This window comes from Protopterus annectens, chromosome 8.part0 (genome assembly GCF_019279795.1).
Source record: "Protopterus annectens isolate FY-2018-M chromosome 8.part0, PAN1.0, whole genome shotgun sequence".
NCBI classification, from domain to species: Eukaryota; Metazoa; Chordata; order Ceratodontiformes; family Protopteridae; genus Protopterus; species Protopterus annectens.
In genome coordinates, this window is record NC_056741.1 from 1,096,220,744 (window position 1) to 1,096,246,913 (window position 26,170).

Genomic DNA, 26,170 nt, shown 5'->3' on the forward strand with positions numbered 1-26,170 from the left:
TATATATATATTAATTTTTTTAAATTCTAATTCTTTCATATTTGTCAGTCACTGTTTATGTCTTAAGACAGTTTGCTGCCTTCCACTGTAAAAGGTAGTAGTTTTCTTGGCTGATCATAGCATCTACTTTACATGCAGCACTGTCTTTTTGTCCCACTTACACTGCATTTGCACTGAAGGGTAAAAAGGGCACACAGACAAACCAGTCAGTAAAAACTGCAAGAAACACCCAACCAGGCTAGTATCTTCACCATGAAATGCCATAAACTCCCTGTAGTGAAGGCCGTTGAGAGATATGCAAATGAAAATGCCATAAACCCCCTGTAGTGAAGACCCATGAGATATATGCAAATGACTCCTTAAGGACATACAAGTGTTTCAGCTACTTGGCTTCTGAATGTCCATGACTTTTATTTTTATTTTTTAACTCTTTGTAGGTACATTCAGGCCATTAAAGTTAAACCACACTGTAAACATGCCATGGATGGGCAGAGCAGTGGTAGCATTGTCACATAGACTGGGAGCATTACTCTAGCTCCACCACCCTAGCTCAAAGGTTCCTAGAATTTATAAACTCAAATGCTATGGAACAACTTGTTACCACTCCCACAAAAGGGGAAAACATACTGGACCTGATCATCACCAACATGGGGAATCTATGCTCCAGACCAGAAGTGTATCCTTCACTGGTAAGATCAGACCATAAACTAATCTCACTGGATATTCACATCCCGACCCCACCCCCTGCCCAGAAAAACACAGTGAAAAACTTCTCTAAAGCAAATTTCACACACCTCAAAACCGAGGTGGAATCCTTCAAAGCCCCCGGGCCTGTGGAAAATACGGCCCAGACTGCAGAATCCTTTATAAACACATTCTATGAACACCTTCAGGAGTGCATGGATCATGCAATCCCAAATAAAACCAAGACCCAATCCTCCAAAGGCAGACGTCCTGTTTGGTGGACCCCAGCCATAAACAAACTATACAATAGAAGGAGGAAGCTACTACATGATAGAGCAAAATCCCAAAAAGGGAAGGCATCTCTGATCAGTGTTAGCAAAAAATTACGGGCACTCATAAAATCGTCTAAGGCCAGCTTCGAGAGAAAAATTGCACAGGACACTAAGGCTAATCACAAGGCTTTCTTTAGTTATGTTAGGAACCTGGGTGGGAATTCCCAGATAAGCTCAGAATTAGTCCAAAATGACAAAAAATACACCGAACCCACAGACATTGCCAACATCCTAGTTGACAGGTTCAGCGCAAACTCCCCCCCCCCCACCAAAAGGGCAAATATCTATCCCAGCAGAGTGCTGCCCCCCTGACATCTCAGATGTTCAGGTAAGAGCCGCCCTCTCCAAAGCAAAAAACACAGCATCAATGGGACCAGACGGTGTCCCGGGCTGCATCCTACATGAACTCCAAGAAGAGCTAAACTCAAACATAAAACTACTGTTCAATCTCAGCCTTACCACAGGATATGTACCAGCAACAGTGGTCCCTCTCCATAAAGGTGGTGCCTCAACGGATCCTGGAAACTATCGCCCCATAAGCCTGACTAGCTTGGTCTGCAAAGCTATGGAAAGGATCATCATGGAACTCATAAAAAAATATATTGGGGACCTACAGACAATGGATCCTACCCAGTTCGGCTTTAAGGGCAGATCCTGCCTCTTAAACCTGGTCAATCTCTTTGAAACAGTCACCAAGGCCATTGACGAGGGGAAGGTGGTCCACACAGCCTACCTGGACCTTGCAAAAGCCTTCGATACAATACCCCACTCGGGCATTATAGATAAGCTCACCAGCTTAAATATAAACCCCTATGTCACTAGATGGGTTGCAAACTGGCTCAAGGACAGAACCCACATGGTTAGAATTGCTGGAGCCATGTCAGACTCCAAACCGGTTACAAGTGGCATCCCACAAGGCTCAGTCCTGGGACCACTCCTCTTCGGTATATATTTCTCGAAGGTACAGGCCAACACGGAAGGACTGTAGCTGATCAAGTTCGCAGATGACTGCAAACTGGGTGCTATAATCGACTCTCCAGCCAACACAAGCATCCTCCAACAGGGCCTCATAGAAACCAGACAACTGGTGCCAGAGCCATGGCCTCAAGCTAAACGCCAAAAAATGTATAGTCATCCCCTTTGGCAAAAACAAAGTGCCCACAAATTACCACATAGGTGGTAATCCATTAAGTACAGAAGAAGTAATTATGGACCTGGGGACCCAAGTTGATAGCAATCTCTCATTTGTCAACCACGTGGCCAAAGTGGTTAGAAAAACATTTTATATAGCCCACCTAATCATGAAGGGATTCACATCTAGATCAGGGGAGGTTATCGTGCCTCTTTACTCATCCCTCATCAGGCCTATAATTGAGTACAATGCCCCTTTTGGGATGTACCTTACCAGACACCTGCAGCAACTGGAAAGACCCCAAGAGTACCTCACCAAGAGGATCAAAGGGCTCAAACAGATGCCATATGCTGCCTGGTTAAAGAAACACCAGCTCTACTCAGTGGCATACCGCCTGCTCAGAGGCGATCTCTGCCTGATGTATAAAGCCATGTCCAACCCGGAATTAATGGACATGCTGCACCTCAGAAAATCCAAATCCCATCGAGCTACGTGCTCGAGGGACTTGAACCTCAGCACTTAAATAGGACATGCTGGAGGGACAGATTCATAACCCAGAGGCTCCCTTCACTCTGGAATAAAATCCCAGTCCAGGTTAGGCAGAGTCCCTCATTGACTCTCTTCAAGAGGAATCTTGATGAGTGGATGGGGGATCGTAGGTTTACCCCGGGTATCACTTCTGTGTCACTGTTACAGAGGCACAGTATACTAACCTCAAAAAAGGGAATAGCAAAATTAATTTAAACTGGGTGGCGAAAGCCAAACACACTCTGGCTAGGCTTATAAATGCCCTAGGGCAGATAGCCTAGTATGAACCTCACAGCAAAATGTTCTCCAGTTCGATTCTTGGCTGGAGTGCCTTCTGCATGTAGTCTGCATGTCCTCTCTGTGTTCATGTGGGTTTCCTCTGGAGCATTTCTCCCCGGACCTCCTATGAAAATTGGCTTTGTTCCAAGTCAGGCTTTCCAAGTAAACAAATGTTAAATAAATAAATGTTTCAGTCTTTTTCTACTTAATCTATAGAGAATATGTTTTTGCTGTCAATGTTATGCTAATTAGGCTGATTGGATTGGATTAAGTGCACACACACACACACATACACACACACACACAAACACACACACATATATATATATATATATATATATATATATATATATATATATATATATATATATATATATATTTAGATATAGATATATATAGATATATATATATATATATATATATATATATATATATATATATATATATATATATATATATATATATAGTCACACACACACACACACACACACTCATATGTATGTATATATATATATATATATATATGTGTGTGTGTGTGTGTGTGTGTGTGTGTGTGTGTGTGTATTTCCGAAGACAGATCAGGTGTGAGAGTGTTTGAGACACACATTTATGTATCCACCCGGAAGCCTACTTGTATCGAAGTGCTTTGATGCTAAATTTAGTGTACTTAATACCTCATTTTGTATGTTTACAAGAAAAGTGCTACTTCTCCCATCATACAAGCTTAGTCTCTGGGGGTTCTCAGCCAACTGCTGTAGCATTTCTAAATCACTATTTAGGTATGAGATGTGACTGGATTTGACCTAGCTTTCCCAGGCAAGGCTTCCTTCTGAACTTCTGAAACAGTCGTTTCTCATTGTGGGCCCCTAACTAAGCAGTGCTGCTCCCGGTATGTAGTTGAAAATTATCATTTGATCTACAGTTTATATTGGGCCATCCATATGTCTGTGGTCTTCCAACCTTTTTGGGAATTAGTTTAGTTAGCTATAGGGTTAGGAGTGAAATGACTATAGTGTGATGAACCAGTAAAGCTTACTTGTTTAGAGGCAGATAGAAAATCTAGGTAAATTAGCACTCTCTCTGATCTCCATGTCATTTTTGGGGGCCAGCTTCCTCATTCACTGTTTACATAAATGTTCTGTACCCAGAGTAAGATTGACATGGTTGTTTTTCGTCAAATCATGGCCTACAGAAGAAACATTTGTCATGTTTTGTCATTCATTTATTCAACTTGTTTCTTGTGAAATCGTTTAAACAGCTTACTGCAGGCCATTGTGACTGACAGTTTGTTGTGGAAGCAATTTCTTGTGAGCATTGTCATTAACACTGTAACAGTTTTCTCTGAAGTACATGAATGTACAGAATGTGCCTCCTCCGTGGTCAGGAATGGTGTGACCGTTAATGGACCCTAAAATGGTACTTGAGTCAATTTATATAAACTGCCATAGAGATGGTGACCCTTCTTGGTGATATATTTGTGCTTACAGTGGTGCATTTTGGGTTATTTGCCATTGATTGCAGCTCTTTCCTAAGCCTTCATAGTTATTAAATGGTAGGTCACTACACAAGCCTACAGGCTAGGGCTTTCAGGGGTACCATGCCTAACATCTTTCATTTATGATGCCCAGCATTCTGGCATGTAGTGTAGAAGGCATTGTTACTCTTGTTCCTCATCATAAAGATAATTCGCTTTGGATAACTGCCCTTTTCTGACTGCAAATGTAGAGTATAAAACATGTTTCCCTGTTGATTGACCTTTTATGACAGTGCCATAGCTTTATGGCAGGCATAGGCCATTTCTGATTCACATCTGAATAAGTTTCTTAGTTACTGACAGTTGCATGCTGTTATATAAAACACCTGTACAACAATACTCAGCTCTTGTACTCTGTTTCTGTCTGTCATACAGTAGCCATGCCATCCTATCAACATTATTGCGCCTTGTCTCCTTGAACCTTTTGCTGTAGAGTTATATATTGATGGCTACTGCAACCATGCTGATATCATTGCAGATTGGCTAACTAGTGAGGTGTGCGAGCTCTTAAATGTAAGAAATGCAGCTTTCAAATCCCAAGATATGGAAGCTTTAAGTGTGGCCAGAGCCAAACTGAACAAAGGTATCAAAAGAGGGAAAACGATCCTATGGCAGAAAAATCCAAAGTCACTTCAGGGACCAGAAGGATACCAGGCAGCTATGGAAAGGAATTCAAACCATCACCGACTATTTGTTTATTATTATTTATTTACATTTATTTACCGGGAAAGTCCGATTAGACACAAGTCCTTTTTCAGCGGAGGCCCAGGGAGAAAGGCTTCACAGAAAGTTACATATAGATAACATGGTATACAGCCTTCTACAGTATCATTTTACAGTGATAAAAGATGTTAGCATGACAAATACAATGGAAGATTTGTTAAGGTTTAAGTATATGCATATGCAGAACAGAATACAAGAATACTTGGTAAAAGAACACCTAGAAAACACTTTATCTGATGCTAGAGTTATGCTCGAAGAAGAAATGAAAAATTTGTTGGTCAGACCTGGATTTAGTTTGGGTTTTGGCAAGGACAGAGCCAGTGAGATTTCAGATGCGATTTAAGAGCAGACTTGAAAAGATGGCAAGGGATGTTAGTAATGTTAATTGTTAGGTTTATCCAGAGCTTGGATATGGCACAGGAGAATAATGTTTCCCCTGCAGAATTTTTGGCTTTGGTGACTTGGAGCAGATTTTTATTACAGGAGTGTAGGGGTCTGGAGGAGTAGTGGGGTTGGAGAAGTGTGTGAAGTGCTGGGGTATTGTGAGGGTGGTTAAGTTTATGAGCAAAGGTGAGTTGGTTTAGGTGAAGGAGATGAGGGAGCTCAAGCCAGTCTAGGTCCCTAAGGGAGACACAGTGGTGGTTGCAGTATGCGGGTCAGGTGGCAAATTTTGTGATTTTATTGTAGCAGACTTCGAGTTTGTTTAGGTCAAATTGTCTAAGGGTTGTAAGTATGGGTGATGCATAGAGTAGGGTGGATATAAGTTGGAAAGTAGCGATAGAAATCCTAGCTGGTTTGGTGAGGTATTGGTGGTTTATGTATAGGGCACCCAGTTTTTGGTGAACTTTTTTTATTGTTTGAGATATGTGGGTGTCAAATTTGAGGTTGTTGTCTATCTGTACGACAAGTAGTTTGGTGCGGGCAGTTGGTGATATGGAGGTATTATCCTAGGCTTAGATATTGAAATGAGAGGTGTTTACAGTGTTTTTGGTGGGTTGGAATATGAGGAGTTTGGTCTTTTTTGGGTTGAGGAGAAGCTGAGCATTAGATAGCCAGCTTTCAATGGAGGAAAATGATTTTTGTGTGATCTGTTGGAGTTCTGTTAGTGTTTGAGCTGAGCAGATGAGGGTGGAGTCATCGGCATACTGTATGAGGGAGGCATGTTTGGTGGCAGTGTGTAGGTTGTTAGTGAAAAGGGAAAAGAGAAGGGGGCCAAGGATGGAGCCTTGGGGAACTCCAAGGGAAACAGGGAGGGAAGGGGATATATTCTTATCCCAGACAACTGATTGCTGGCAGCCATGTAGGTAGCTATGGAGCCAGTTTGTGGCTGAAGTGAAAAAAGAAAGGTTTGAAAGAGTAGAGAGTAGTAGGTTGTGAGAGACAATGTCAAACGCCTAAGATAGATCGAGAAATACGGTGGAGGGAGGAGGCCATTGTTTTTGTGCTGAAGGATAGTATTTGTGAAAGAGATCAGAGCTGTAGTCGTACTGTGGTGTGGTCTGAAACCGTGCTGGGTATTGGTGAGGAGGTTGTTGTTGTTTAGGAGATATTTGGAGACCTGTGAATTGATGCCTTTTTCGAGTATCTTAGAGAGACAGGACAGGATGGCAATGGGGCAGTAGTTTGAGAGGTCAGTGGAAGGGCCACCTTTGTGCAGGAGAATGATGTGGGATATTTTTCATAGTGTGGGTACATAGGATTCAGACATGGAGCACATTATTAATATGGAGATTGGATAGGCTAGGACATCAGCTGCTATTTTCAGGTATTCAGCGGGCAGGTTGTCTGCTGCAAGTCTCATGGGTTTTAGTATAGTTAGAAGTTTTCTTATGCAGGAGGTGGGTACTGTAGAGAGGATGAAGGCAGGGAGGGTGGATTTTGGTTGGCAGTGGGGGAAGTAGATGTAGGGAAGTGTTTTTTGGTTAGGGATAGTACAGTTTGTGTGAAATGTGTATTGAAGGAGTCAACTATGCTATTGGTGGAGAGAGGGGTGGTTGGTAGGGGGGGTGTTTACTTTTCCTGGAGAGAGAATAGAGTTAATAGTGGACCAGAATTGCTTGGGGTTGTAATGGGAAGAGTTTAGGGATGTCTGATAGAAAAAGGCTTTGTCTGATTTTATTTGCTTTTTGACCTTATTTCGCAGTTCAAGGAAGAGTTGTCTATCTGAGGGGTTTTTGGTTTTGTGCCAGCATTCCCATGTTTTATCCCTGGCTTTCATAAGACCCAAGGTGTTTTTTTGTAGCCAGGGGGAGTTGTTTGTTCTGATTTTGTTTTTTCTTTCGGGGCATGGGTGTTAAGGATGTTGAGGAAAGTGCTATTGAAGAAATAAACTGCTTCATCTAGGTGGATGCACTTTAGAGGTCTTTCGGCTTTTCCCAGTTAGGGGTCACCAAAGCGGAACTCCAGTACACTCATGATTGGCAGTGGATTTTATGGTGCCGAGTTGCCAGCCCGACGCCCAACCTTCAACGAAGGCATGCCCATTCACACTCACACCTACCTGCATGCCTCACTCTACTGCGGCGAGGGCATGCAGACTCCACACAGAAGGTGCTCCAGCCGAGAATCGAATGGGAGAACCTCTTGCTGTGAGGCAACAACACTAACCACTGCACCACCGTGGCTGTTGCCTAGTTAATTTTTTGAAGGGAGGAGATAAAGGAGTTGGGGTTAAAATTAGTTTTACTGCGGACAGATCTGTAGATAATGAGTTTGCTATTTTTTATGTGGTGTCATAGTAGGAAAGTAGGGGAATGGTCGCTGAGGGAGTCAGGTAGACAGCCTGACAGGTAAGAGTTAGGGTTTTTGTTTACTAAGATCCAGACGAGACTGGTGTGATTTTAGGGTTTTTATTTATCCTGGTGGGGGGATTGTATTAGCTGTGAGAAACCATGAAGATTTAGGTGGAGTGCTGGGTGTTTGCTATTACAGTATAGCCAATCAATGTTAAAATCTCCAAGGATGACCGTTTCTTGGGATAGGGAGAGATGTGACCAAAGTAGGAGGTTTTGTAGGACTACAAGTCTACATCAGCTTCATGTGATGACAGCATCGAGTTTCTGAACCAATTGAACAAATTCATCATTAGGTTTGATGCTGACAACAAAACAACAGAATGCACAATCCCTGAAGACAAGGATGCAGTGGTGCTGAGCTTCAATACAATCGATGTTACCAGAACCCTAAAATGTGTCAACCTGAGGAAAGCAACTGGCCCTGACAACATCATGGGTAGAGTACTATGGGAATGTGAGACAGAACTGGCCCCAGTACTCACTGACATCTTCAACACTTCACTCCATCTAGGCAGTGTTCCAAAATGCTTCAAGGAGATGACTATCATTCTTCTACCCAAGAAACCACAGCCAACAACTCTGAATAACTACCGACCAGTTGCTTTAACCTCAATGGTAATGAAGTGCCTGGAGAGGCTGGTCAAAGATCATACAGCCTCAGTCTTACCTGTGTCACTGGATGCACTGCAATTTACATACAGGACAAACCGCAGTACAGGGGTTGCCATCTCACTAGCTCTCCATGAATCACTGACCCACTCAGAAGGCAAAAACTGCTATGCAAGACTGCTATTCATTGATTTCAGTTCTGCTTTCAACACTGTCATCCCTCAGAATCTGATATCAAAGCTACTTCAACTAGGCATAGACTCTAATTTATGCAGTTGGATTCTGAGCTTCCTTGCTGAAAGACCTCACAAGGTTTGTGTGGGAGACAGCTCCAGAAGTACCACAGGGGTGTGTCTTAAGCCCTCTCCTTTTCACTCTGCTGACACATGACTGCATGGCCGCACATAAGATGAATAGGATCATCAGATTTGCGGATGACACCACTGTTATAGGCCTGGTCAAAGACAGAGAGGAGGAGACCTACAGGAAAGAGATTGATCAACTACTGGTCTGGTGTGACAGCAGCAATCTACCACTGAATATCAGCAAGACAAAGGAGTTGATTGTTGATTTCAGAAGATCTCAAGTACTACACAAACCTGTAGTGATGAAAGGGATGACAGTGGAAAGGGTCAAGAGTACAAAGTTCTTGGGTCTTCATCTCACAGAGAACTTATCCTGGTCAGTCCATGTATCCAGGACAGTCAAAAAAGCTCAGCAACGCTTGCACTTTCTAAGGAAACTTAAGAAGGCAAAATTACCAAGCTCCATACTTCAGACCTTTTATAGGGGCACCATTGAAAGTGTCCTAACCAACAGCATTGCAGTCTGGTATGGGAGCTGTAATAATCAGGATCGGAAGGCTCTCAAGAGAGTTGTAAGGTCAAGAGAAAGAATCATTGGCACCTCCCTTACTCCTCTGGAAGATCTACACAAATGCCGGTGCATAGACAGGGCCAAAAAGATTTCCAGCTATCCAACACATCCTGCCAGTGGTCACTCGCCTATCCTCTGGCAGGAGATACAGAAGCCTGCATTGTAAGACCACCAGACTAAACAGTTTCTTTCCGCTCACTGGTAGACTGTTGAACTCTTTGGAAAAATTAACCACGATGTCTGTTACATAACTAGCCTATCAAGGGGCTTATTTTTATGGATGTGCAATAACTAAGTGCAATACTAACGTGGTTCAACTACACACTGAAGGACTGTAAAGTGCAATATACAAACTGTGCAAAAATTCAGTCTAATCATACAGATGCTGCTATTGTTTCAATTTTACTTTGACAATATTACCTTCATATTGCTCCTTGTCTTCCTTGTCTCCTGTTTTGGGATGGGTGTGGGTCACTGCTGTCCAACTTTACTTACAAATTGCTACTTATTAAATTTCTACTGTGATATTTTATTATTTTTTCTCTATCTATATGTGCAACTGTTTCCTGCATTGAGAATGAAGCATTGTAATTTCGTTCAGCTACACTGCTGTGTAGTTCTGAATGACAATAGTTTTCTTTGACTTTTGACTTGACTTTGATATCCTTTTCCTTGGATGAAAAAGAGAAACCAGTGGCTGCCGAACTGTAATTATTTGTTATACCCCCAGAGCTGATGGCCAAAGGTTTCTCTGGGATGTGCTTCACCACACATTTTGTCTTTTCTGCCCTCTGTAATTAATACAAATCATGACTCTACCCTCTTTAACATTTGTGTATTTATTTGCCTTTTTATCATCAAAAATCCTACTTGGCAAAGCCCCTTTTCAGCTGAAGCCTGGGGAAAAAGCTTCAGTTTAAATACATTTGCACAATCAGTTTACATATGCTAAAAGTAGAAATACACATTTTAATATGGAAGCACATAAAATTTTAAAAAAGTATTTACCTCAAGGTTTATATTACATAGCTCATGCAGCATGTTAAGCACAGACACACACACTCACACATAGATAGATAGATATAGATATATAAAAATATAGATATATAAAAAAATTCTGCAATCGTTTACAGTGTATTTATGTATTCATATTTTAGCTTAGTACACAGACAGCAAATGAGAGATATGCCTAGTTTATCTAAAGAGCTGAAATTCACTTGCAGCCTGTAACCATTTGATTATACTAAAAGTTTGAAGATTATGGTATTGTTTGGTTTGAAGGCATAAAAAAGGAATAGGTATTGGGTTAGTTTAAGGGAAAGAACATTTTTTGATAGGTATGACTTCATTGAGAATTATAAGTTGTACTTGGGATTTGAAATTTTGAATAAGAAGAGGGCTTACTAGTGAGGTTGTTGCAAGTACAGGACCATTTTTTATAGATATGTTTTCACTGGGATTATAAATTGAAATGGAGTGAGATATTTTTGTGTGTGTTGTGTGTGTTGTATTGGAATTCCAGAGTTTAGCAAGGTGTACAGGGCATAGACAGTAACTATTATAACATTTATATTTTTGAGCACACACTAAGTGTTGGCTCAGTGAGCACAGTTCGCTTTGGGGTGTTTACCAGTCGGCTGGTGGCAGTGTATCTTTCTAGGCTTATGAAGGACGCTGTAGAAGTCTTAAAGTGTGTGCAGGTTAATAGATTAGGTCGTTTCAACCAGTTTAGTGAGTGAAGTGCAAGCCAATGATGTGTTCAGTAAATCTGGCTATTGCTCCAGTCTGGCTGGCTGAGAGACTGTAGGTTGTTGAAAATCGATGATGCATATAGTTGATTAGGGAATAGATGAGTGTGAGTGTTCTGTTAAGACAGGTTTGACATTGTAAAGAAATTCAACCCCAGGATTCAATAAAATCCTTGTAGGCTCCGTGAAGAGCCTACACGGAATGTACCCTTGTACACGGCCACAGTTCCTCCTCAGCAGCACACCATACATATTAATTATGGCACACTGCCAAGAGAGACAACAATAACATGGATTTTGAATCCATGTAAGCAACATTGTAAAGGCTGTGCCACACTTGTGGACTGTCCAGAAAACTTCTGGACAGTTGGTAAGCACAATAAGTTTTGACCCATTAACCTTGACAAAAGGTGATCAATGGATATTACTTCATTAAACTGCAGTTTTTTTTTTTTATGTTTATGTGCTTGTTTGCGAGGTGTGGTGCTTTGTGCAGCTGTGCTTAGCATTGCTCACATATACAGTAGACATCTGCTAGACATCTAAAAATAGAAACAAGATGTATTCAATTTTAATTAATTTTTTTTCCATGTGCTTGTTTGTGCTGTGCAGCACATTGCTTAGCTATACTTAGCTGCGCTGATGTACACAGCAGACATCCGGTAGACATCTAAAAATAGAAACCGAGTGTATTCAAAGTTTGTGTTTCTGTGGTGCTTAGCAACATGCAAACCCATGCAGGGAAGCTGCACTACCCTTACAGGCACTTGTGTAGTATATGTGAAGATATACGAGTTCCCTTCACTATCCCACTGGCTAGATAAGTTGAGTCATGACCTACAGTGTAGTAGGTCTGGGGTTCGAGTCCTCAGCAGTCGTATTTTTTCATTTATTGCTGTGAAACTGTGTCAGGTGACAGAAACATTGATTTAGTTTAAAATTAAAAATTGTTATATTTAGAAAAGCTGCGCAATGCTAAGCAGCACTTAACATGGTTAATGGTCTGTTCTCGTTTGTGCATTGCTAAGCTGCACTTGCTCATGGCTTGTGTGAGTTTGAGCGATGCTAAGCAAAGCAGTGCTTTTTTGAAAGTTACAGCATGACTTGCAAGGGTGGGAATTCAGCCTATTTAAAGACCATTGGGCATGAATTTCACATCATTCACTGCAGATCTGCTGTTTTTTCACAGATTCAGCTCATATATGTCTAAATTACTGGCAAACATACTTGCATATCTATGGGGTTTGCCCAGCCCTAGCCTAGTGCTGTTGGTGAAGAAGTGCGCTTTCAAGTGCAGAAGTGTTGAGTTTAGGAGTCCAGAGTTTTTGTTTGACTCCTGGTTAAGAATTATGAACCCTGGCTGCTGCAGGGCGATTACTAGGGCTCAGAGTGTAAGTCTGAGGCCTAGGATCCATTGGCCAGGGAACTTACCAGTGCTACTGGTATCCCCTGGACTGGTGAGCAGTGTCATCACCACTACGATGACCTGAAGCATAGGAAGAGTGGAGACTTGGACACCTGGGTCCGAGAGGCTAGGGCTGGGCAAACCCCACAGATATGTAAGTATGTTTGCCAATAGACATGTATGAGCTGAATCTGTGCAAAACTAGTTTGCATAATGGTTTGCTTCTCTTCTCACAGCTGCAGAAGAGAAGGCTCACAATGTCCAGTCCCATGCAGGGCACCAGGCCAGGATGAGGCAATCATGTGGTAAGTAGGAAAACATCAAAATAATAACTTAATGCATAATGTACTTTACATCTTTATTAATGTGTCACTGCCTACCTGAAATGGTAAAGCAAGTTAAAGCAAGTAAGCAAGTAGTAATGTGTAGTATAGCTTCCAGATATCAGTTAATGTTGAGGTCTGCTCAGACTGAGTCACTGTTCAGGTCTGGTCATTGTCTGAAATATGCTGTAGGTTGCACTCAATAAATGAACAGGGTATATGGGTTAGTTAACAGATGTCCTGCACAGCTATCCATGGTCTACATGCCAGAGTTGAAGCAACATTATCAATAAACTTTAAAAGATGATGGTGCTTTGATAACTAATGTTTTCAAATAAAGTTTTCACTATTCCTGTATTCACTGCATGTGCGTTCTAATCTGACATCAGTCAAGTGTTACATGTAACTCAATAAAGAATGCAGCAGAAAATGCCAGAAATAAATGTAGTGCAATACTCAGAGGTAAGGTTCAAGTCTGTGTTCTGCTCATTTTGTCTGAAATAATGCTGTATATTCCACTCAGTAAATGAACATGGTATATGGCTAAGTTAACTGAAGTCCTGGACAGCTATCCATGTGTCTAAATGACAGATTTTAAGAAACAATATCAGTATCAGTAAAGTTTAAAACGAGATTGTTCTTTGATAAGAAATCTTTTGAAATAAGTCTTCATTATTCCTGAATTCCCTGCATATGTATTCTAATCCAACACCAGTTTACTGTTACATATTAACTAATAAGTAAGGCAGCAACAAATTTCACAAATAAATGTAGTGTAATACCCAGATTGTGTCAAACTTCAGTTCTGATAATTTTCCCCAAAATATGCTGCAGATAGCACTCAATAAATGAACAGAGTATACTGTTAGATTAACAGACATCCTACACAGCCATACATGTGTAACTGCCAGATTTAATGTGGCATTAAGTATTACAGCGTAAAAGGATATGGTGCTCTGATAACTAATGTTTTCAAATAAAGTCCTCATTATTCATAAATATAATAAATAAACTCTATAACAAAAGAAAAAAAATTGCTGTCCAGGACCAAGAATTAGCAGGTGCCCAATTTGAAGCAAACTCTTCTTAGCCTAAACAAGCAAATAAGAGCACTAATGAAATCCTCCAAAGTAAACTTCAAGTAGAGATTTGCCACATCTACTAGAGACAGTCATAAGGCCTTCTTCACATATGTCCATAATCTCAAAGGTAGCACCCAGATCTGTTCAGAACTGGTGGTCAAGGACACCACATATACAAATGCTGTAGATATAGTAAACTTGCTGGCTGATAAATTCAGCGAAAATTTCACCCCTCTGTCCCCCCTATCAATAAATCAGGATATTCCCAGTACCTGCCCCCTTCCCCTTACATCTAGGGATCAGGTCATCACTGCTCTCTCGAAGGCAAAAAATACAGCCTCCATGGGACCCGATAACATCCCAGGCTGCATCCTGCATGAACTCAGGCAGGAACTTACAGCACAATTAGGCACCCTATCCAACCAAAGCCTGAGTACCGGCTTTGTCCCAGCTTAGTGGAGGACAAAGGTAGAGCATCCACCGATTTTGGAAATTATAGACCTATCAGCTTAACTAGCCTGATCTGCAAGGCCATGTAAAGGATTATCATGGACCTTATTAACAAGGACATTGGCAACCTCCAAACACGCGATCCCACACAGTTTGGCTTCATCAAGGGGAGGTCAAGTCTGTTAAATTTGGTTGACTTTTTTTTGAGACAGTCACCAAAGCCATGGACGAGGGGAAGATGGTGCACACTGCCTACCTTGACATGGCCAAAACCAAAACCTTCTACACTATTCCCCATTCAGGCATAATAGATAAACTCTCTCAACTAGGCATCCATCTGTATGTTACCAGATGGGTAGCTAACTGGCTTACTGATGGATGGAACCCATCTAGTCAAAATAGGGGAAGCCACCTTAAGTAGTAGACCTGCTCTGAGTGGTGTATCCCAGGGTTCTGTCTTGGGGCCTCTGTTATTCAGGATATACATTTCTGAGGTGCAGGACAAAACCAGTGGGCTATGGCTGACCAGATTGATAGCAACCTGATTTTAGACCACCATGTTGCTTCCATTGTAAGGAAAGCTTTCTACATGGCCCACCTTATAAGTAAAGGTATCTCATCCAGGGACAAGAAGGTCATAAGATCCCTGTATTCTTCCCTTATAGGGCCCATTCTTGAGTACATTTGGCTTGTACCTCGCAAAGCACATGCAGCAGCTGGAGAGACCACAGAGGTTCCTCACCAGAAGAATCCAGGGCCTCATAAATCTACCAGACACGGGCTAAAATCCATATCCCTCTACTCTGTTTCTTACAGACTCCTCGGAGGTGACCTCTGCCTGGCAGACAAGGCAATCTCAGACCCTGCCTTGATGGGACTGCTGCATATCCGCAAGTCAAGCTCCACTCGAGTAACCCGCACACGCGACCTCAACCTGGTCTGTGACATATAGGATTTGTTGGCGGGACAGATTTGTGTCCCAGAGACTCCCCAACTATGGAATAGCCTCTTTCTCCAAGTCAAGCAGAGTACCTCTTTACCCCTTTTTAAGCACAGCTTGGATAACTGGATGGGAAAGAGAAAATACATCCCTGAGATTCCACCCGTGTCCCTGCTGGACACAGGCATCGGGTGCTGATTTGTCTATGCATGAGCTAAACGTTTGGCTAGGCTTATAAGGGCCTCAGGGCCAATAGCCTAGTAACTTCCTATGACCCTATGTGGTCACTTCATTTGGTTTCCTATGTGATAACACACACAGCTATGCATGTGTGTAAATGTATGATTTCACACAAAATGTTGCAATAAAAGTCTTAAAGGAGATGGTGTTTTGAGAATTCATTATATTCAAATAAAGTGCACATTATTACTGTAGCCACTGCTTGTGGGCTCTAATCCCATGGCAACCAACTGAGAAATGACCAGCTGTCTAGTGTAATTAGTGTACAGGAACATACCTCTCAACTGTCATAGTTTTTGCAAATTGTAATCACTACTGCCCCATATGTCTTGTCCTTGATTAGCAGATACAAGACATTACTTGTAATGCAATTTATTGGCAAATCCATTATTAGAACATGTTGCTACTAATGTATGAGTACATTATGTAACAATGGTCCCTGTAGTTGTGAGTTTGTACCATCATTTGTTAGAGCTTGGCCCATAATGTCCCATGCTAACAGGTTGAGAGCTTTGTATGTGTAACATCATCTATGCAGCATTTGCAGTCACTGTACTCACAAATGAGATCTTAGATATGTAAAAGTATGTAGTAGTTGTCTGTGTAGTAATATTACCTGCAAAGTTACAAATGGTTTCTTTTTTCTCTCACCCCACCCCTTTTCTTATTTAATTTCTTAATTTATATTTATTATTATTATTATTATTATTTGATATTAATATATTATTTGTAACTACCTCTTATGCTGGCCTTGTGCATAATTTCATACTGCTTTGCTGTTAATATACTTTCATTTATGCTATTTATTGTTGTGTTCATCATTATATTCCTTTACATTATCTTTTGTTATAGTAATACTAACATTTGTTTGGTTATGTTTCTTTTTACCTTATGTTTATATTTAATTTACTATAGAGAGAGAGGGTAGGCTAGTTCCAGGTGATCCACCTACCTTGGCTCCCCTGGCCATGCCACTGGGGCCCAGCATGTGTGGGTCGCAGCCTGAGGGCACCCCCTGTGCTGCCCCTGTACTACCTGGGCCATTGAGTAGTTCTGCCACACATGCTGGGGTTGGTCCTCCCTCTGGGAGTGAACGTGGATGGGGTGATTATGTCATCCATGAGGAACTGCCAGACATGGTGTGTGGGCTGCTGTAACGGACTCTCGGTGCATGCCTATGCTGGATGAAGAGTATGCTGTCCATCCTGGTGGAGCAGCCTTGCCCTGCACATCGGCGTCAACCATTGCCTCCACAGGAGCAGTTATGTTACAGTGCTGGCAGTCCCATGGGTGAGGACTGAAGTCACACTGCTACTGTGTCTGACATCCATGGGAGTGGGATTCCATAACATCTTCCCCAACCAAGGTGTTTACCCCCCTCTTGTGTCACACACCAACCCTGTCGACTGTCTTGTTTGTCTGCAAAAGCTTTCTCACCTTCCCAACATACCTCCCCCATACGAACATATGTCTCTTCCCCAACATTCCACTCTCACCTTAAAAAAAAAAATGGAAACCTGTCCAAAAAAAAAAAAAATTCATCCCATACATAGCTCTCCATTTTGCACGTGTCCACTGGACATACTTAATTTGGTCCATTTGGCTTGACAACACACTTATGTTGTCCTCACCCCTCTCTCTGGGGGTGACAGTCCAAATTCAGCTAAAGTATTTGCTAAAGTGCAGAGTTGTTGCTGTACAAGAAATGGATAGCTATGGTTCTTTCCTACACCCTTCCTGCACATACCTACCTGCCTTTCACTATGTTTTCCCCCTGCTTGCACCCCATTTCACCACTGTCCTATCTCCCCATTTTCATTTCTTTAAAGATTTTTTGTGCAATGCTGTGTGACGCACAGCATCACTAACTTCAGCTAAATAGCGCTATATTGATATATGTGTGTGAAATAATAATAATCGCATTCAAATTGTACACTGCACCCTATTTCGAACCCAGGATCATCACACCTGCAGACCAGTGCATCAGTCCAGCAAGCCATACAGCTGTTAATTAGCGCAGGTCGTTTAAGCAAAACATACTAATTGCAACGTTACTGTCATTAAATGTGTTTAAGAAAGGCTGCGCATCGTACCACGATGAGCAAATTTGCTTAAAGCGTTATTGAAAAAAATGGAGAGTAACTTGGAGTCTGGTACAGGAATACATCACTAGAAAGCCAGACACAGAATAATGGTCTGTAACAGCAGGTAACTGTGCACTTGTATCTGGAACATTTAAAATACACCTGCTAAAACATTAATGGTAAAATAGGTGTTTAACTGGAACTCTGGTGGAGAAAAACAGCCATATAAAGCCATGCACATAATAATGGATGTAAATGAGGTATGCAACTGCCTGTAAGTTTGCAATTATATGTTAAAAATGCACCTGCTATAACAGTGACTTGATAGCTCAGTCTGTTAAATGTTTTGAAAACAGTAATTTTGGTACACTTGGTCCTGAGTTCAAATCCAGTTGTGTATAGCATTTAAAATACATGCATGTGTATATCACCATTGTGAATTCTGGAATGAATGACTGTGTTGTCAACTATTTATCCACCCAGTGCATTTCAGATGGAATGCCTGCTGTTTAGTGATTGAAATCAAAGGCCTTCTGATAGGAACACAGTGGGCATATATTCCTATTGCAACACTAGAAAGTGCATAGAATGTCAGGTCATGCATTACTATGCATTCACAGAGGATTTTAAGTTATGGAATACAAAGGAGGACCAGTAAAATCAAACTGAAGCACATCAGAGAATATTTTAAATTATGTGTTACAAAGGAGGCCCAGTAATATCAGACTGCAGCACACAATCATTTGCTACTGATATTACAGATAAGCACAGCTGCATAATTAACATACACATATGGAGGTCATGCTATCAACGAGGATTGCCAGCACACACATTCTAGATGACTACCATAATGTATTACATGGCTTGGCAGTTGTCCAGATGGTTGACATAATGGTAAAGTACCCCCTACCTTGTTCAAGGACACAACAAATATATTGCCTTTCAATCTGTTAATGATACTTTTGGCTAACACACTTACCTTAAACACATACCTCAATATTCTGTTGGATGGGTTCCCTCAATCTGGCTATGGCTGTACACCAGGGCTGCCACTGGTCATACCGTTACTCATTAGTGTTGTTGTCCTCCACATTCTGCAGCCTCTGTCACTATGCTTATCGCCTGCAGCAGCAGCTGCAGCCTGTAGCACACACACGTGTATGTAATAAGTATCTACCACAAACATCCTCTCTGTGCTGATGTAGTATTTCTACCCAACATTTCCACCCCATCATATGAGAAAGGGGATGACTTCTACATTGAGGCCTTATATCTCCTTTAATAGTTGCACAGGGTTGTCTGATTACACTGCAGATCAGCTGTGTATGCTTCACTTAGCATTAAAACACAGATTGGTTCAGAGGCAATCACCTGCTAATGAGAACCATCTTAAATAGGCAAACTCCTAGTCAGGGAAACCATTGTGTACAAGAGTTACTTTCTATGGTGAACTCATTGTCACAACACATATATAGCTATAGCTTTCAAAAGAGGAGTATTGTACTCCATCAGGTATGTAACCATTTTGTTTTCAGCATGATGCAAATGTTTTAATATATTTAGGGAGAATGGGGATTACATCAGTAAGCCTTTCTTAGAACTATACCGGTGACATGCCATTGATCTACAGCTGTGTAACACCTACAGAAGATGTAGACTACAGCAAGAGTTTAATGTTGTCTGTTGACTAGGGACACAGGTTTGCTGGATACTGCCTTTGTTGCAGTTGTAATACTACACAGCTATGTTTTGGCATTGAACTATAGACATATGTTATTGGGGGGGGGGCTTCCCTGCTATGGGCTACACTACAAGTGGACTCATGTTGGGTGTGTGATCATATGTGAATATCTGTCATGGCACAAGCAAGTGTCGGTCACTATTGTCACTGTCCTAGTTGCCTCCACAACCTTTGCATGATTCCCACACTGTTGCATATGCGATGTGTAATCAAGCAGGCAATACTGATAGCTTTCCTTAGTTGCTGTATCTGTACATACTGTACACCGACTTATGTGATCCTGACATGTGTTCCCATTATATTGTATTTCTGGTGATAACATGCATGCCAGACAATGCCCACCTTCAAATGAGATGGAGAACAACCTTATAATTCAGTCATTATGACAACACTTCCAGTTCAACAATATGAGCGCTTTCGTCTGCAACTAGGCAAACTTCATCAGATAAAATCCCACTGGTACAAAAGGCTTTATATATAGGTGTATACCCAGAAACTCATCCCTTCAATAATTCAATCAAACAATTTAAAATTTTGTGAAACAATTTAAATCAATTAAAATACAAGGATGCCTGAAATGGTTAAATCACAAGTTTAAAACTCAACAAGGTTATTCCTTTTATAAAAGATCACATGAAACTCAATCAAATATTGCATAAAAATACTAAAAAGGCATAAAAATGATGATGAAAATAAAGGTAATAAATATAAATATATATAAAATTTATATATTTTAAATATATGTAATATTATGCATAAAAGTGTAAAAATATGTTCATTATGTAAAAAATGTATAAAAAGTGTATAAATACTAGTTGTGATATCTGTCAATTAAGGATGAAAAGGTAAAATACAAGTTGAATCCCTTCTGAAATTTGATAAATCAGGTTGTTGGTAAGAAATAAATAAATAAATTTGAAGGGATTTAAACATAATTAGCTTCACATACTAGAATGGCTTTTATATTAATGTATTCGTTAAGCCCTGGGGGGATGTTGGACCTGAGTCTCAGTTGCCATCTAATCTCTTTCTGTAACAGGACATTTTTGGCATCTCCTCCTCTAAGTTCTATGTCCACTACATCAATAATTCCAAATTTGAAAAGTGGAGGAAAGGGACAAGATGTTGTGTGCTTGTATAGGGCACTGGTTTCTTTTTTGATTTTAATGTCATTTCTATGTTCGTATATCCTTTCTTTGATACATTTTATACATTTTTTACATAATGAACATATTTTTACACTTTTATGCATAATATTACATATAATATTTAAAATATATAAATTTTATATGTATTTATATTTATTACCTTTATTTTCATCATCATTTTTATGTCTTTTTAGTATTTTTATGCAATATTTGATTGAGTTTCATGTGATCTTTTATAAAAGGAATAACCTTGTTGAGTTTTAAACAACTTGTGATTTAACCATTTCAGGCATCCTTGTATTTTAATTGATTTAAATTGTTTCACAAAATTTTAAATTGTTGATTGAATTATTGAAGGGATGAGTTTCTGGGTATACACCTATATATAAAGCCTTTTGTACCAGTGGGATTTTATCTGATGAAGTTTGCCTAGTTGCAGATGAAAGCGCTCATATTGTTGAACTGGATCTGTTGTTTTTGACTTCATTAAAGGATTTGGCTCTAACCAGTGGAACAGTGATTTTTTTCTACAGTTTTTATTTGACTTTCTTGGTATTATGACAACACTACCAAGTCTTGTTGCCCAGAAGGAGGGCAAATAGGCAGGAGCGACGAGCCTTGTTGTTTGAACTGGTCCATAACATAAATGCTGTGAGGCATCAGAATTACACATATGAGCAGGTGCGACACCATGCCACAGACATGATCCACTCAGCATGCAGAAGGACAGGGGACGTGGCCAGGATTGTGAGGTCACTGGTGGTGAGCCTGCAACAGAACAACCTCTGACACCTACTAAGGAATTCCTGGCAAACCTTGCAACACAGGACAGCTCCCAGGCTTCAATCATACCATATGTTGTGAATGTGGGTGCCACCATTTCCACCTAAGAGGAATGTCCAGGTATGATTAGTTGAATCAGCATCAGAATACTCTAGCATTTAGTGTGTCAAGCTGTACATAGTTTTACATAGGTGTCAGGTGTTTTATGGGGTGGGGGAAAGTAGGTTACCTGCAGTTTTAATCTCATGCAGAGACTGTGACCCACATACCTGCTATCATAGCAGCTACTGTAACTGGGGAATATTTGGATGTACTACCTTTCTTATACTGTAATATGGTGCTGTTTACATTATCTCTTCCTCAATTAATTTTCAGGACCATCAGGAATAGGAAGAGGCTGTGCCATTGCCATTGGTAAGTACAAAACATTTTTTATCACAGATGTAGATATACTTCAAGATATTAGCTAAAGTATCATCCCAGACCTGCTGGCTGGATACATGTACTGTGCATGATTGAAAGATGTGGAGATATGTTCTGACTGCACACTCTGTTGTCATACCTTGGCCTTGTAGGTGTGACCACAGTGATTGATTTCACAGTATTGACAGGACTTATCAGATGGCCATACTTGTAAATGGTCAGAGTTCTGCAGAATGTCAGCACATTACATAATTTATGTATTGCTCTTGAGAGTCCGGTTTAAAGAGCTGTTATTCTAAAATATTTACAAATATGGGTTAGAAATTAGTGACCTCTGATCCTACTCTCTCAGATTGTTGGTTGTACAAGTCTGTAATAGTGACAGCAGTGTATACAGCTTAACATATATTGAAACATAGTACTGCTGAGCATAGTAGTGCAGGTATTAATGTGATGCTTTCCCTTTTATATGCAGGTGACCTGGGAGGTTGGTCGTTGTCCCCTTCACAACATGAAGTCAGTGTATCTTCAAACTCTGATGATGATAGTGGCCAAAGTGAGGCCCAGCTGCGGGTTTCATGGGGCTGAATCTGTCACAGAGGTTTGCATCCCTCATCCACCCTCATTATCACTGTACACAGTAAGTATGGCTACACATACCCAGTCCCCTGAGGCAACGGATATTGGACAGTCAGAAGGTGGGGACATTAAACAGGGAAGTGTGGCTGCTGTGGCTGCAGTGAGTATCAACACTGGCCATAGCCAAACAGTTGGTGAGGTTCCACACAAGCAGATTGATGGGGTGCTCGTAGGAGGCCTGCTGTCCCTCCACCATCTGTTGCAGTGGTCTCATCACGTGTCACCTGGGATATGTTTAGGGCCATCATAAAGACACAGGCACATTCCAAAAGCAACTCCAGATGAATGCTCAGGGTTATGGCTGCAGCAGAGTCTGACATCTGTGATTGCCTCCACCCCATTGCTGATACCCTGGATCGGTTGACTGACACAGTGGAAAGATATTGGTCTGAGACAAGATTGCATACTATCTGCCTTGGAATGCACATTGTCTGTGATGGAACATCTGATTGGAGTTGAGCATCAGACTCGTGGACATAGGTCAGCAACTACATCTGCTGAGAGTCTATGTGCCTGTGCACAATCACAGTCCCCATCCAGCACTCCAGAGGGGACTGTGCTGTCCACAGCAAGATGTGGCAGGCCATGAGCTCATGGTTCTGGGCAGTCCTGTGGAGGACATGGTCCTAGCAGATAGCAGTCAACCTCAGGTAGTAGCCCATCATCTGACCTTGGGCATGGAGGTGCCAGTACAACTCCTGGCAGAGCCAGTTCTAATGTTCAGGTGGGGAGATAACTGTCAGCTCTACCATGCATGGCTCAAACCTGTCCAACATACATTCATTTAGGGCTAGTACTGAGCGTGGCTGTATTCATACAGGCACTCACACACCACTGTCACACTCAGGTCACCTACAGAGACATACTCCACATTTGCATGGTGTGTTTTGCTTGCTCCCGTTTCTACCTCACACACAAGCTTGCCAATCTGTTGGGTCAGCCTAGGCCTCCTGCACCCCATACAGCACCCTGTGCAAGTGATGATAGATGTGATACATCCCTATCATCATTGTTATCAATGTAGGAAAATAAAGCTACGTGTCTGATGCACAGTGTGACTATCTAAATTAGTCAGTATATGTTTCATCCATTGTTGCCTTTGACTTGCTACTTGTACTGGTCAGTCATACAGTTTGAATGCTGCCATTGGTAATGTGTAAACTACATTATGCTGTGTATGTTACATTGGATGATGTTGTAAATGCTAACTAGTCAAGCAATGAAAGATGTCCTATGGCACTGTTTATGTTTCACTTTCAGGATTGTTTAGGACACACCTATGGATTCACATCTACAATAAACCCATCAACGTCAGAGCACAGGATGAAATGACAGCACAGAAGAAAAATGTCATCAGAAAGGTAAAACAGTATAGTTGCATGGCTCCATGGATTCATATGTGCATAATAAGCTAACAAAAACAAGGGCATCTTTCATCCTAGCCATGCATCCCTAAACTCTGACAAGGTCTGATACCCTTAATAAGTGTAAGCAGGATTTTGGGAGCTGACACATGGACAAGCCTGGGCGTGCAAGGTGAACCATCCACAGTTTGCTTGTGTCCATTAGAGACATTTGTCGTAAAGCAGTTGTAATTGTCGTGTTCCCCATCCTGTCATAAAACTTGCACATGATTTTCGTTAGGACAGAACTGTGTGTCACATGCATTGGTTGTCTGTTGCAAATTGGGTATAGTGTCTGGGCTGCATACCTGTCTGTCCAGCATGTCCTGTTTATACCACAGTCAAGGTGTAGGTGTGTACGAGAGTTAATTCTCATGCTAGTCCTTTCTTGGATATGCAGGAGCTACACAGTGGGGTCTGACAACTCCCTGCATGGCAGGCATACACCTCCCCTCCAAAGCATGTCAGAGACAGAATACACAGTTACAGGCTTGACGCAGTCTGCATGGGACATATGTACAGTGTATCGGTACTGTGGAACATCTGTGGATGCAACATTTGTCAGATATGCCTGGTTAGTTGCATACCAAAGGTGACTTTGCACTCAGTGGTAGGTGTGATGAATGATGAATACAGTGGAACAATGACTATCTTGGATTTACATGCCATACCTTTGTTTATAGGTTGCATAACATACAATGCATCCCCAAATATTACTAACCCGTATCACGATCTCTGTGCCTGTATCTCCCTGACTACTGGGTTAACTGTTGGGAGGTGTGCAGTCAATACATTAGTTACTAGGAGTGGATGACTTCCCAAGGGATAGTATTGTGCATTCCTTGGCATTTACTGTTAGTCCATGGTTCTGACAACAACTGAATGTGTCAGACCATCTTGGATAACTGCTGAATTAGTGTGAGATTCAAGAGTAGCTCCTAATTTGCAATATTCTGCAAATTTAGTCAGTCAGAGGCCAACGACAGTGGCCATTACTGCAGAGAAGTAAATGCCTCAAAGGAAGACATCCTACCCCACCAAAACCAACATCACACATACCTACATGTGTGGTGGTCTTTACCAGACACATAAGTGAGCACCAGACACCTCAGAAACCCAAAAGCAAGCTCGCTACACATAATTATACCTCTGCAGAATGCAGTACACATAATAGCTCACACACCACTGTCTCACCAGTGAAACACGTAAGGCAAAACACAAAATCAAACATATTGCTCATAGGTAATTACATCATGAGACACATTGATGTGATTCTCACCAGACTACATAATGGAAAGGTCACAGTAAGCTTTTTGTGAGGTGGCAGAATATGCTATATCACACATGTACTCAAGTCTGTCAACATCAGGTACTCTTATGACTATTTCATAGTTCCTGTTGGTGTGTACGACTTGAGATATACTGCTCTGGATTGTATGCAGAGACATGACTGGGCTGACAGAGTATGTGTCTCAGGCAGGTATGCCCTTGGCCTTGAGCTGCATTTTACCATCACCTGAGATGATGGCTCAATACAAATGGAAAATGATTGACGTCAATAATTGCCGTAGTGTGTGGTGGCAGTGTAAGGAGATCCACTATCTGTCAGCTTCAGATTACCTGCTCAACATACCTCAGTACTTTGAAAGAGATGGTCTTCATCTATCACCTGTTTTGGCAATTGGCCAAGGCTGTTGCCACCCCATACAGCACCTTTTAGGTGGTGTCACAAGGATGCATTTTCCAGTGAGAAAACCCCATCTACTAACAACATTACAGTTATGCTGCTAAATGCTAGGAATGTCATCACTTAACTCTACTCAGTGGAAGCTGTCCCCGCCTTGGAAAATGCAGATGCTTGTGCAGTCACAGACACCTGGGTCAAGGCTGTGAAGAGCACCACAGCTATACCAGGCTATACCTCCTTCCACATGTTCAGACCTCAAACTTAAAGTGTGCAAAGTAATGGAGGTGGTGTACCCATATTCATTAGGATAGATACACATCCAGATTGGTTAGACAGTATGATTCCCTGGAGAAACTGCAGGTGTTATTGACTGCTTGTAGAGAACCTAATTAAACCATTGTCATCTACAGGAGCAACTCCATGAATCAGGACACCCACTTTGCTTCAATGGATCTACTTGAGTCTATCTGTACTGTACATCCTCCACTGTGAGGTCCTCCCTGGTGAGATCTGACCACAAATTGGTCTCATTCAAAGTAAGTATTACACCTGACACCCCCCCTTGCAGCATATAAAGTAATA